The sequence below is a fragment of the Penaeus japonicus genome, unplaced genomic scaffold (assembly GCF_977035675.1).
Source record: "Penaeus japonicus unplaced genomic scaffold, GWHDUDI00000001_assembly GWHDUDI00000012, whole genome shotgun sequence".
Taxonomy (NCBI): domain Eukaryota; kingdom Metazoa; phylum Arthropoda; class Malacostraca; order Decapoda; family Penaeidae; genus Penaeus; species Penaeus japonicus.
In genome coordinates, this window is record NW_028234414.1 from 22,405,090 (window position 1) to 22,420,089 (window position 15,000).

Genomic DNA, 15,000 nt, shown 5'->3' on the forward strand with positions numbered 1-15,000 from the left:
GTATGTGGTGTGTGGGTGTGTGTGGTGCGTGGGTGTGGAGTGTGGGTGTAGGGTGTGTGTGGGTGTGAGGTGTGTGTGGGTGTGAGGTGTGTGTGGGTGTGGGGTGTGTGGGTGTGAGGTGTGTGTAGTGTGTGGGTTTGGGGTGTGTGGGTGTGGGGAGTGTGTGTGGGGTGTGTGGGTGTGGTGTGGGGTGTGTGTGGTGTGTGGGTGTGGAGTGTGTGTGGTGTGTGGATGTGGGGTGTGTGTGGTGTGTGGATGTGGTGTGTGTGGTGTGTGTGGGTGTGGGGTGTGGGGGTGTGGGGTGTGGGGTGTGTGTGGGTGTGGGTGGTGTGGGTGTGGTGTGGGGTGTGGGGTGTGTGTGTGGGGTGTGTGGGTGTGGGGTGTGTGTGGTGTGTGGGTGTGGGGTGTGTGTGGTGTGTGGGTGTGGGGTGTGTGTGGTGTGTGGGTGTGGGGTGTGTGTGGTGTGTGGGTGTGGGGTGTGGGTGTATGTGGTGTGTGGGTGTGGGGTGTGGTGTGGGGTGTGTGGGTGTGGAGTGGGTGTGGTGTGTGGAGGTGGTGGTGTGAGGGTGTGGGGTGTGGGGTGTGGGGTGTGTGGGTGTGGGGGTGTGTGGTGTGTGGGTGTGGGGGGTGTTTAAATGCAAAGCGTTAACACATATGTATTACGTATTACTTAAAATGATAGTTCCTGCCATGCTCTCTATCATGTAGGTCTACAAGGTACCCAAAGGCTTCGATGCTATATTGTGCGAGTTCTGTTTCGTTCATTCATATCGACTATAAATTCGTTAAGCCTGTTTTCTGCAACTAATTTAATTTACAGCACTTTCCTGACATTGACGTTCAACAGGCCAATTCAGACCCATGCTTAGTTTTAGCCATGAAACTTTTTTTCACAGACAAACTCGTAAACGCTCTCAAAATGATAAGCCCTTTTCTACTTCGAAATTATGCCATCACGATTCGTCAAATAAAACTAACTGCCTAAACAGCTCCATACTTACTGTACATTACACGTTCGTTACACGTCTACGGTTCGACCAGTACTTCTTACCTCACTAAAATTGGTTATTTAATAGTTAAATGTTGCCTTCTCTCTACGAGCGGACCTTGTTTACGGTATTTTCGTATGCGTGACAATTTTTTGTATCGTATATAACTATACTAAACCAACACTACTTTTCACAATTCATTATATCTAATACATTTTCATTTCTTGTTAATATATATTTTAATTTATATATGCATTTTTTCAACGAAAAATGCCAGATATTGACACTTTATTATCAAACTGTCTTTTCATTGCTAGGAAAATTACCAATTGGATATATTGCCTTGAATGTCTTTTGGTGTTTTTTTCTACTTCTAACGTGTAAAGTATCTAGTATACATATATTTAGTAGATCAATTTCAGCGGCACCGAAGGCGATTATTTACACAGATTCTTATGCTGGACCAGTTGGAAATCGTTTTAGCAAAGAAGATAGGCCTAGGTGTTAATAACTGTTATTAGCCAAATGACCAGTGTGCACGTGAGTTATTTCATCCTATGTTTAGCTGTAATACTCATAATTTGTGTTTTATACCCTAATAGGATATTTTCAGTGGAATATCAGACTAGAGTGTCGTAGATAGTTTTACAGGTTATCTCAGTTTCGATTCTCAGAAGATAATATATCAATGTCATAAAACTTCGCCTCTGCCGAACTGAGATCATATATATGTTTCTTAATACAAAATTAAATAAACCACCGTGTGGATTCAGTCATTATCGACAAAGGTTAGATATAAAAAAGTGCATCCTAACAACGTATAATTACTTTGGCTATAAAGGGCCGCCATTTTGTATGTCCCGCTGAGCTCCATCAAGATGACTCGGCCACAGTTGTACTTCTAGCCTTATAATCCACGTAGACTTCAAATTACCACTGGTGGGAATTTTTTTTCATTTTTTCTTTTTTTCTTTCTTACTTTCTTTTTTAAATATCACTATGCAATAGTTTCATTTACATGTCATTATGTATTGGTGTGCTACGGAATTTGCAAAAGGCGCTGGTGAGACGTTACCCCCATTCTGTTACACACGTACATGTGCTTCCGCATTACTTTGCTATGACAAGGGCCCCTTCCTTCCACACACTCAGCCGAGGCTTCCTAGTGTCAATGCGGCTGTGGAAGAGGCCAAGGCATCATCGCCCGGCACTTTCTGCCAGCGGTCTGAGGAGTTTCCTCGGGAACCACGAGGGCCCCGAATGCGGAACGCCCACCACACAGCCAGGATAAGTGAAGAGAGAAGGTAATCTTATCCCACCGCACCCACCCGCCCAATCTAGAGCGTGGTACATACTAATAGTGTGGAAGAGAATAAGCGTAAAACCATGTGATGTACATTGTGTAGTATATAAATTCAGAAATAGGCTTATAAAGAGGGCTTCCACGTCATATTACATGGATCACAACCACTTGGAAGCATAATACATAAATACAAAAATAGGTTTACAAGGAAGGCTAGCACGCTCACTATCTTCAAGTCTATAAAGATAAGCCTGATAAAAATATTCCCGACCTTGCCAGGATTCGAACCTGGAATCTTCTGATCCGTAGTCAGACGCGTTATCCGTTGCGCCACAAGGCCTTAGTTTGATAGGTGGAATGGCACATTTTGGAAAAAATATATTCACCGTCGATACTAGTACTTGTGTCTAGTAAAACGTCCACTTCGTTGGTTCTTATATTTCTTGAGTAAATACTTCACAATTCTAACATCTGTTGAAGCAATATACTTGTACTAAGAGTGTGAGCATCCAGTAAAGTGGTGGATAAAAGTCCTGTAAATTATAAGGCAAAATATCGAGATATATTGAAACGAGAAAAACAAGCGAATGTACCTATAAATAGATTATCGACCTTGCCAGGATTCGAACCTGGAATCTTCTGATCCGTAGTCAGACGCGTTATCCGTTGCGCCACAAGGCCTGTATTAGAGATGGAAATAGCTCAAAATTTGTGGCAAATTTGAATGAAATATTGAGAAATCTGCAAGTAAAATGTTGATCTTTGTTATTCTCACTGCACATCTTGATGTATGTCAGTTTATGACTTGTAATTCAATTCTACAATGCGTCGCCAACTTGATTTCTGCCTGTCATTTCAAATCCATGGTGTCCCTCCTGTTCTTGGTATGTTTTCTTGCAGTATCATCTGACTTTGCATTGCGTTGGCTTGGCATGTGTGACTACCATAGCCACATTTGGCTACACAACGCTTCGATTCCCTTTGGTGTTACGAAACCCGGTCACTAGGCTATAGACCCTATGATATATCTCCCTATAAATGAAACGTTTTATATGGCTTCAGTCACTGAGCGGCATACAAATGTGATATTAAGGGCTACGCTGTAACGCATTGTTGTAACAGTGAAATTGCTAAACAAAACAAAATCATAGACTAAGTACAACTTTTATTCCATATTAAGTTTATGCCCGCCCTCCCTCCCTCCCTCTCTCCCTATTATATATATATATATATATATATATATATATATATATATATATATATATATATATGTGTGTGTGTGTGTGTGTGTGTGTGTGTGTGTGTGTGTGTGTGTGTGTGTGTGTGTATGCATGTTTGTGTTTGTGTGTTTGTTTTTACTTTAGATTGACGGGCATATCAAGAGAAAATTTAAAAAGTACTTCCAAAAATAGATCATGTAACCTTTGTGTCCAGACATCTACTGCGGTCGTTTGGTTTTGGGAGACAACATTAGCAATGGCAAAGGGATCTCATATAGTTCAGGAAGTTTACTGATATAATGCGGTTAACAAGAGCAAGAATAGAGTAGGTCAGTGGCTATAGAGGCCCTAGAAGCCATCTCATCACCCTGGGTCCAGTATTTTTATTACTCGAACGCCTAAATTAGAAAACTCTATATGCATAATATATAGAGTAAGTTACTTTGACATTATTCTCTTTCTGAATTCCTCTTTCCCAACGTACAATATCTGTTTCTACCTCTGATGTAGGGATAATGTCATTGGCGTAGTTAGATTGTATATGCTTAAGAGAAATGAATCTACAGCTATTAGTTTATTTTCTCCTTATACAAAATATATATATATATATATAAATATATATATATATATATGTACATATGTGTATATATATATATATATATATATATATATATATATATATATATATATATATATATTATATATGTGTACATATATGTCACGCACACATACACACATATACTACATATACATATTTTATAATTCTACATTTTTCATATCGGATATCAATATCGCCAAATGTACTTTTACTACATACTACTGAGATATTGTCCAAACTCTTGAATTAGCAGCCATATACATTTTCTATATCATTGGATATTGATACATAACATATAATCAGGAAAGTAAAGTTGCTAAACTACACTATTTTACACAATCACGATTCTATAGCACTCGATAAAAAAGAACCAAGTGCTTATTCAAACAAGGACGGCGTTAGCTAAGGGCAGTTGAAGGTTCAGCCCACCCAAATGTGAGTCTTACCCACCTAGTTTCTCTAATCTTTGGCCACATAGCATTCCTACCAGCCCACCCTGATACACAAGGCTGAAACCGACCCTGTATTCAAACAAGGGTGGTTAGGAAAACCGTTACAAGCCATTTAATAGTTTACAACTTTGGACGTTGGTTTAGCGGGGGTGGGGGTGGGGGTCTATTACAACGGATTCTTTTACATCTAAGGAATGCTCCCGACAACCCACCGTCTACTCTATTTTGTATGATACAAATACTGTTGGTGTGGAAATGACTTATGGAATACAGAATTGCATATTATCAATATGTAACGGCCAGTATTACATCTGACTTTGGTTTCTTCGTTTTCAGTCCTATGTCTCTATATCTTCCTAAGTGAACTTCTGGTGTCAAAACCTGACATTTTTTACAATATATGCAATCATATAATAGATATAATGATTTTTTTTTTACTTATTGATGCAAGTCTGGTATGCTGAGTTTGATTTCAAGTCATATTTTAGTCTGCTGCAAAATCTCGGATATCAATTATAAGGTATATAGCCTCACGAAATCCTTCTATCAAAGGTGTTTAATCCCTTATCTTGTATGTCAAGGAGATCATGAAGGGGTCGAGGATTTAGAAAAAAAATGCACCACCCTCATGAGAGACTATTGTGTGAGCTGTAATGGAAACTGAATAATATCAAACGATTAATTTATATGATATGCAAGAATAAGATGGGCGTAAGTAATAAAGAAAAAAGTTCTAGCTATTTGGATACTGTGTGTTTCCTGTAACTTATATATTATGTATTATTAGATTACATGACGAGATTTCGGAATATTCCTCACTTTCATGTCTGTGAAACTGCCCAATGGTGCACTGTATATTGGAAAAAATATTATTTTCACACTATTTCTAAACTTGCGTTTTCATTCACACAAATCATCTTTCATGTGACACGTGTACTGTATATGCAAAACAGTATCAAGAACAAGAGAATAAACGGTTATGCATAACAAATAGTCATTGACAGAGTTTGTCCTTAATAGAAAATGTAAAGCTGGGAGCAAGTGGTCCCATTTTGGTGGCGGTTACAGCATCAGTGTGAGAAATATTAAGCAAGCTTTATGAATATATATGTGTATGTAAGTATGTTTCCATGTAATCACAGACACACACACGCACGCACACGCACCATGCGTACACTACACTAAATAGACTGAGAGGGAAAGGGTAGAGAAGAAGAGAAATAAAGAAAAGGAATGAAGGAGTCAGAAGTGTTATAGAGTTGTAAAAGGGTTGCTTAGAATAGGTTAGAAAGATGGGTTGACCTCCGCTTATGTCATATCAAAACCCGCTCATAAAAAATAATTATCAGAGTAAAATCGTTCGTGCGTTAGATCACTTCATACCAACGAATAAGCTTTGGCAAACGAATTTAATTGTCTGTTGTAACTTTAAATGTTTAAGATTGAGAGAATATTATAAAAGCTGATGATCATATAGCTATTGTTATGGTAAGAACCTTAAATTCTTTTTATAATTTCCATTATCTATTATTCAGTATGTCTTTTATGTGCGAAAATGTCTGAGATTATATTCTTATCATGGTAGTAATTCCCAGCTAGAAATCATAGGCTTATCTCGAGTTGCCTTTTCAACCGCTGATTGAAATCAAAATATTGACATTATATTACCCCAATACTTTGCATGAAGTCTACATGGTGATATTACTTTTCCTAATTTTTATATTGCTAACACCAACGTCTTACAAACACTGCTAGATTCCATTGGCCTGATACTACCCGAAACAAGGAAATCATAATTAATTCTCGTAAATGCCCATAAATGTTAATCATGCATTAATCAAGTGACCTTGCTGGTCATCGAACTCAAAGATTTTACATAAATCATTGCGCAATAATTTGTGCATTATGGACATGATAACTATTCATAACGATGCAAATTGGTAGTGTGTGTGTGTGTGGGGGGGGGGGTCAGCTGTGCACAGACTGCCAGCAAAATAACCTCAATGATCTTGATATTCTTAATGCTGTTGAGCCACTCATCAATGCTAGTTCCACTGGTCCACCTGTGGCCCCATGGATCATATGTAATCAATCTCCCACTAGGCCGCCAGCATTGAGACTGACCATGATCAAGTGAAAATTTGATTCCATTGCGCAATACTACAGTCCTTTGTTTTGTGTTTAGTTGGCAAGGCCTAAGTGTATCTACTTACTTTGAACACCCGAATAAATCCTTTTTTGTGCCTTTGCAACAGCATTTGAATTAATGACTGTTGCAGACTTGTGGATACTGCTTATAACCGGATAATTGCGCCAAGACAGCATGCGTGTCTTCAGCATAAATATCCCCGGATCATATGCTGTGACGTCTCCAAAAACGAGTATGTATTATGCGATACGAATACTATTTTATATCTCATCATGTCTCTCTCTTAAACCATGATAGGCATAAAAAAGACATAGTCAACAGTAGATAGTAAAATCTTTGGTAATATTATTGCTTGGACAACTCTTTCCGAAAACTCTTTATAAATAAAAGTGTTGCAAGCAATTTTCTTATTGCAAACTTAGTTGCACTAGGGTGGCTATGTAAATCAATTGTTTTAATAAGGCATTGTGCTTCGAGAGTTGTAATTTACGACGTCTAATTGCTTGGAAATGGACTTATAGGCCTATTTTTCCTATACAAGACGGCATAACTAACCTGAAATCACTGGCAGTAGTTACAATCTAATTATAATTTCATAAGTAATTAATGACGCACATAAAATCATTATAGAATAATCAAAATGTCCTAAATACTGATTGAAGTCCTTGTAAAAATTAAGATGGGGTTGAAAGTTGACTTAGAATACGATCAGTTACACTATAATCTTTAATCAATCGTTTGTGTGTGCGTGTGTGTGCGTGTGCGTGTGCGTGTGCGTGTGCGTGTGCGTGTGCGTGTGCGTGTGCGTGTGCGTGTGCGTGTGTGTGTGTGTGTGTGTGTGTGTGTGTGTTTTTGCGCGGCGGCGTGGTGCGTGGTTGAGTGTGCGAGAGAGTGATACATTCATATACATACATAAATACATACATACATATATATATATATATATACATACATACATACATACATACATATATATTTATTTATCTATTTATTGATATATGAATTGATATATGTATTTATATAACTTTACCTTTAATGAATAAAAAAAAATGTACACACCTATCAAATGCATGTATATTTACAGTCCATCTTTCCGGTTTATAAATTTTCACCATTCAGATCATGTAAAAGCACTGTGCTCACCAGGGCTCGAACCTGGGACCTTCTGTGTGTTAGACAGATGTGATAACCACTACACCATGAGCACATAATTTCCACTGCTTGATTATGAATTTTGAAGATTTTTTTTCTATATTATTCTAGACCTCACGTAAATGTCTGCAGTACCTGTCGCATGATTAATAATTTATCCTGTTGAAGGTGTCAGTGTGACTGTTCCGTCCCATATGAGGAAATGCTGAATAAAGTAAGCATGCATACTAGTTTGCAACATAATATTGGCTTCAGTAAATATGGTCTGTAAATGTCTGATATTCTACCTGTCTTTATGCTGCTGTTGGACACTACCATCGAGGTGGAGCGGGAGACGGATAAATCTGATAAAGAGGGTGAAAAGGAGAGAAATTGAATAAGGAGTAGGTTTAACATTAAGAGACTTATCGGAAATTGGAACTATTGGAAAAGAGAATTGTGCAAAGCCCTTTTATGTGCGTCATATTCTAATCATTCTTCCGGTACGTGTTTTAATTAAGGTTCTATTCCTCTGGTAGAAATTTCTGCTGAGTTGATTTCGTCATGATGAGTGGAACGCATGATCTCATGGCGTGTAGCGGCTCCACTATGTGTGGTAAGACAATCACCTATGTAGGTAAAATGAAGGATGTGAGTAATGAATGTTGTAGTAAAAAATAAAATATACAAATTTTACGAATTCGAAAAATCAAGTGACTATAAAACAAAATTTAATGCACAACGTTTACAAAAAGCCTTGGAATGTTCTTTTTTTTGTTTTGCCACACCACTGTTTCTGGTGGTCCTGGCTACCAATGTACAGATTAAGTTTTATTTTAGGTATATTGATGTAAGAATATTTTAACAAGTAATTATCAACTGTTCATAAGAGCCTTCCTCCCCCCCCCTCTCTCTCTCTCTCTCTCTCTCTCTCTCTCTCTCTCTACATATATATATATATATATATATATATATATATATATATATATATATATAAACATGATCATATACAAATCCAAATACAAATATAAATTCATATACAGACATACAAACATATAAACATACTACCATAAACACACATACACATATATATGTATATGCATATATATATATATATATATATATATATATATATATAGATATATATATATATATACATATATATGTATATATATACATATTTATATATATACATATATATGTATATATATACATATATATATACATATATATATATACACATATACATACATATGTATGTGTGTATGTATTATATATTATATAATATATATTATACAAGTTTGTATTATTCATTCTACATAGCAAATTATTATTATTATTATTATTATTATTATTATTATTATTATTATTATTATTATAATATATATATATATATATATATATATATATATATATATATAAGTATCAATAAATAAATATATGAGTATGTGTGTGTGTGTGCCTGTGTTTGTGCGGGGTGTGTGCAAACTACCAATCTATCTGATAGATGTTGTAAGATTCAAGAGTGTAAAAATAACATTTAAGAAAAAAAAAAACTATTACCTCACGAATTACTTGCACTAATTCGTGAACCATAGCAGTTTGGGTGGATGAAAATCGTATATTTATAAGTAAGTATATTAATAAAAATAAGAGCTTTAAAGGACGAAAGTTGCACTTCTTACCTGAAACAGTAGGTCTAAGTAATTTTTCAAATTTGCCGCTCATTACCTCAGATTCGCTCCCACTATCACAGGCCTTGTGGCGCAACGGATAACGCGTCTGACTACGGATCAGAAGATTCCAGGTTCGAATCCTGGCAAGGTCGATCAAATGTTTTTCGGTTTCATGCGTTCACTTCAAATTTAATTTCATAGAAGGCACTCTAATCTACAAGTGGCTAGAATGTTTTAAATTAGTCCAATATCACAATTTCGCAATCCTCAGGACGTCCAGTATCGCATTGTTTCCAATTGAATACTTATATTTTCAGGAGTTTCTGTAATGAAGAATGAAGTGAAATGTGTTTGAAATCACCTATAACTTTCTGCTTAGACGGGAAAATGGGACAGGACCCGAGTTCGTCAGGACCCGAGTTCGTCAGGACCCGAGATCAAGACCAAGGAAGGAAAACCCGTTACTTACTTTTTCATGACGGTTATTCTCTATAAATTCTGTTGTAGGCATCGACTCTTATTAAATTGTTATGAATGTTCTTTGGGATGTTGCTATTGAATGTAGAATGTTCAGGTGCGGTCATGTTGATTTAACGGACATTCTTGCAACTTCATGCTAGAATGCATAATACCAAAATATGTAAAGGATCTATACATGTTAGTTCTTATATTGCACATTTTATTGGAATTACACGTACAAACATTTGAACAGCATAAGTGAATATCATTGTAAACACCATTCATATCGGCTGTGTGGTGGGCGTTCCGCATTCGGGGCCCTCGTGGTTCCCGAGGAAACTCCTCAGACCGCTGGCAGAAAGTGCCGGGCGATGATGCCTTGGCCTCTTCCACGGCCGCATTGACACTAGGAAGCCTCGGCTGAGTGTGTGGAAGGAAGGGGCCCTTGTCATAGCAAAGTAATGCGGAAGCACATGTACGTGTGTAACAGAATGGGGGTAACGTCTCACCAGCGCCTTTTGCAAATTTAGCTTTAGTATTCGGAAATTTAATATTACTATTCAACTTTAAAATTTAAAGAAAAGAAAGTGTTCGAATGTTGTAAAATAAAAAATAAAAAGGTTTAGAGATATTGCAATTAAGTTAAAAGTTCAATTTGTTCTTTGTTGACGGCAGTTTCCTTCAATTGTACTGAAACTTACTAATTACCTAGTTTCATTTGAACTTTCACACGAGAAACCTGTACTGATATTCTAAAAAACACGGATTAACTTACGAAGCTTGCAACAGAGCATGCAGCACTAAATGGGATAATTTCTGATACTAATGCATTATAATTTTGAAACATTTGCCGAAATGCTCTCCCAGGCTGTTTTTCTCTTTTCCTTTTCTAATTTGAAATTACTTTTTTGTTCTTATAATCTACCAAAACGTATTTTATTGTAAAACATTAGGTCCATTCATGTTATTCAATAAATACGGAATGATAATAAACAAATAATTATTAAATTGGAGTAACAGAAAACGTGGCGCATTAACCATTTTCTGTCACCATCTTCAAGGAGTAACTAAACTACCCTGAACGACATGTATTGTCATCACAACTACATCCAACGGCCCCTTGGAGTAGGGGGGGGGGTATAGTGCTTGAATTGTTGATAAAGCATTTTTTATTTCTCTAAAAAATGACATCAAGGTGTGCAGCGGAGAATTGAGTCATCACATGACATTATTTTAATCAAATTGAGAATCGGCCTTTGTGGTTAACTCAACATTATCGGTAGTAATTCAGGAATATTATTACGCTGCTACAAGTAAATCGATTCAGTAACTAGGTTCGTATATATAACAATATTCTTAACATATTTAATATTATATAATTCGTTACCCTGTACATCTTGATCGTGATAAAAATGTTTTATGTTCCACTTATTATAAAAACCTGTACGCCGGAATGCAGCGCTCTATCACATCAACAATAAATATCATCATACTACCACAGGTGCCTTGATTGAGTACACACACACACACACACACACACACACACACACATATATTATATATATATATATATATATATATATATATATATATATATATAATACCATTCTTAACATTCTTAACATATCTGTCATTACATACATACCCAGTACATCATGATCATTATCAAAGTGCGGTAGTATCCACAAAAAATAGTAAAACCCTCTACATGACGGAATACAGCGGTATTAAAAAAAGATCAGTCTAAATGGTGTGAATAATCGGAATAGTGACTCATTGCTAATTACTACGAATCGGGTCTCGATGGATTCCTCTCAACCTCTACTATTCTGATATAGTGCGTATGACCTGCGATTCGACCCCTGCATCCCGCAATCTGGGTCCCGACACTAGGGGGAGATATAGAGAAAACCAGGGAAACTGCAGGGTACACTATCAATAATAAAACGCAATTGAAAATAAATATGTCACTTATAATGACACCTGCATGGGCCACAATACCCTGCGACCCCTCGTGGGGGGAGGGGGAGGGGGGCTGCCGTGCGGAGCATCGTGTGCACAGTGATCTGCGGTTGCCTATGCCATGCCGATTACTTCACTTGCGCGAACCTCGGGGAAGTAATCTTGTATGGATAGCGACCCACCTAACCTTCCCGAAACGTCAGTCTGTCATAGTCAAGAGGGAAGCAAAGACCCCCCTCCTCTTCACGGAACACTTCGGGCTGCTGACCTTGACCTACCTATTTTAATTATTCACGGCAGGATTAAGCCTAACCTTACCTAGACGTCAGTCTACCCTGGCGTATCGTAGCTCCATGAGAGCATCATGGATTCCGCTCCACTCACTCATAAAATCTGACACCGACAAGAGTCACGCCGCTCACTAAACCATGACGACTGGAACTGACAAGCAAGCAAGCAATGCCGCTGTAGACCCCGTAGCTTCCGTTTTCCTCAGGATGGGAAAGTAGGCCCATTAGTACGGTGGCCACTCACTAGAGGGCAGCACACACTCTCTGTAATTACAGTGGGAGATGATGCTCCATCCACTGAAAGACATCGGTGGGGTATGCAACATGCCATGTCGGGCATTCCAGTCCACACTTCGGCATTGGTCTGCGGCGTGGGGGGTACGCAGTCCCCAGAGTTACATAAGCAGAGCCAGCAGCATGTGGAAACCGGTCGTGAGTACGTAGCTGCAGCCGTTAGAAGAAGAACGAGAGATAAATAATCACTGGTGATGTTTACATTGGTGATATGAGGGTTTTTGTTTGAAAACTACAATAACTTGGGTAAATGGCACGAAGTGCTCCGATTGGGGGAATCCAGTGGGGGGGGGGGGGAGTTGAGCAAAGCTCCTCATTGGCTGGCGTACCCGATAACCCTAGATAAAGTGAGAGAGGGGGGGGGGGGGCAGGCGTCAAACATCAGCCCTAGTTGCGGTTAAGGTAGTAGTTAGCATCATAGTGTATTCTTGGCTTATTTATGTGCTTATCTATTATTACTCATATGCGTCGTTCATTAGCAAACTAAAAACATGATACAAAGGATTACATATTGCATTATTATCCCTTATTCCACAACTGCGGAATGATAGCAAATAAAGAATTATGAAACTGGAGTAACAGAAAATGTGGCGTATTAACCGTTTTCTGTTATCGTCACGAAGGAGTAACTAAACTACCCTGAACGGCAGGTCCTGATACCACACTTACATCCAACGGTCCCTTGGTGTGGAGAAAAAAAAGAGTGCAGTGTTAGAGTTGATAATATGTTACTAAAACTTTATAATGCCACTGCATGGGCCACAATACCCTGTGACCCCCCCCCCCATGTGTAACAGAATGGGGGTAACGTCTAACGAGCACCCTATTAAAATAACATTGTTTATTGTCAGAATCTGCCAAATGCACTGTACTTGTCAATCACTATACAACAAACCAAACCTGATAGATAATGAATAAACTTCTTAACCTAAAAACCGGAAATTGGATAATAGATATGTTGATTTCTATTACTTATGCAATGATTGGTCTCCTTTCTTTTTTATTAATTGAAAATTGTTTTAATTTAATTCCCTCAATCTGCCTAGTCATATTTCATTGTAAAATGGTAGAATATAAATTTACTAAAATACGCTAGATTGTCTCCGTTACATAGGGATTTCAACTCATTAAACGTAAGATATCAAACTCTCAAAACATTATTTTTTTGTTTATTATTCTGATGAATACTTCATTCTCTAAAACAAAAGAAACATAAATCGTATAACATAAATCTCTTTGCAAATACAATTATACAGTTTAAGAAGTTGATACGAACAGGGACTTTAGACCAGGGTCAACCAAACAAAAACAACAAAGAGTGATCAAATATCTTTGTTGTCTCTAATTGATAAGAAAAAAAAGGACAAAAAGAGAGAAAGAAAGATAGGAAAAACATTCAGGAATATTACTTTGGTCTTTGGCCCTTTCAGCTAACCTTGGCCTTTTCCTGGAACTACACTGGATTCTCGGAACGGAGAAACGTGTTGGCACACACACACACACACACAAAGCGTGTTGTGTGTGTGTGTGAGTGTGTATGTATATGCACACACACACACATGTATATATATATATATATATATATATATATATACATATATATATATATATATATATATATATACGTATATAAATATATACACATATACGCTAACCTTGACACAAGATAAAGCATATCAAACAAGCACATGTAACCCCACAATATACATCAAATTCTCTAACTCCTTCACAACCGACAGCAACACAGCACCTAAAAGTAGCAAGTAGCTCTCGGAAAATTATAGAGATAGAAGCTTACACTATACAAAAGACGGAAACCAGTTACGTTGTTAATATCCATTAAGGTAGCCAACGAGTGAATATTTGGTGCTCATTTTACTTATGATGTCACTCGTTAATAGATGTATGTTGTATATGCTTTGTGCTAAAATACATACAGGCGAGGTTGAAAGGATTAATTTGAGATATTGCATTATGGATAGGTTTGTTTTTGAGGGAAGATGATGATAAAGGTTGTCATTATTATTATCATTATTATTATCAACATCATTATTACTAATATTATCATTTTTGTTATAACCAATATTATCATTATTTTTATCGTCTTTAGTATCACTATCATTATGATGATAATTTTGTTTATACTGATCATTATCATCGTCTGCAATCATTTCCATTTATCAACATTATTGCAATCATCCCTGTTACCATAATAACCTTAATATTAAGCCCATTGATGACAACAGCAATAACATCATATAAAAATGATGATAATAACAATTTAAGAACAAAGTAAAACTCTCCATCTGACATATCCGCCCTTTGCATAACCCTTTCAACACTACTTTAAAGGTTTCTTGGCTCGGTATCTAAGTGCAAAGTAGTGCAAAGTACTGCGATATCGATTTTATGACATTTCATCAGTGACATGACTTCCTTTGTTAATGTTAGTGGGAAGAGTCGGTACATTATTCCAA

The 15,000-nt window shown here is 37.1% G+C and overlaps 6 non-coding genes across 6 annotated transcripts; 2 read left to right on the forward strand and 4 right to left on the reverse strand.

Moving 5' to 3' along the window:
* Window positions 1-2,045: 2,045 nt before the first annotated feature.
* On the reverse strand, window positions 2,046-2,271 carry LOC147470785 (RNase MRP). The gene has a single exon (XR_015191485.1).
* A 288-nt stretch (window positions 2,272-2,559) lies between these two features.
* On the reverse strand, window positions 2,560-2,632 carry TRNAR-ACG (transfer RNA arginine (anticodon ACG)). The gene has a single exon. It is a non-coding gene; the product is annotated as a tRNA-Arg (tRNA).
* A 268-nt stretch (window positions 2,633-2,900) lies between these two features.
* On the reverse strand, window positions 2,901-2,973 carry TRNAR-ACG (transfer RNA arginine (anticodon ACG)). The gene has a single exon. It is a non-coding gene; the product is annotated as a tRNA-Arg (tRNA).
* A 4,872-nt stretch (window positions 2,974-7,845) lies between these two features.
* TRNAV-AAC (transfer RNA valine (anticodon AAC)) lies at window positions 7,846-7,918 on the reverse strand. Its single transcript has one exon. It is a non-coding gene; the product is annotated as a tRNA-Val (tRNA).
* A 1,679-nt stretch (window positions 7,919-9,597) lies between these two features.
* On the forward strand, window positions 9,598-9,670 carry TRNAR-ACG (transfer RNA arginine (anticodon ACG)). The gene has a single exon. It is a non-coding gene; the product is annotated as a tRNA-Arg (tRNA).
* A 597-nt stretch (window positions 9,671-10,267) lies between these two features.
* LOC147470786 (RNase MRP) lies at window positions 10,268-10,493 on the forward strand. Its single transcript, XR_015191486.1, has one exon.
* Window positions 10,494-15,000: the final 4,507 nt, after the last annotated feature.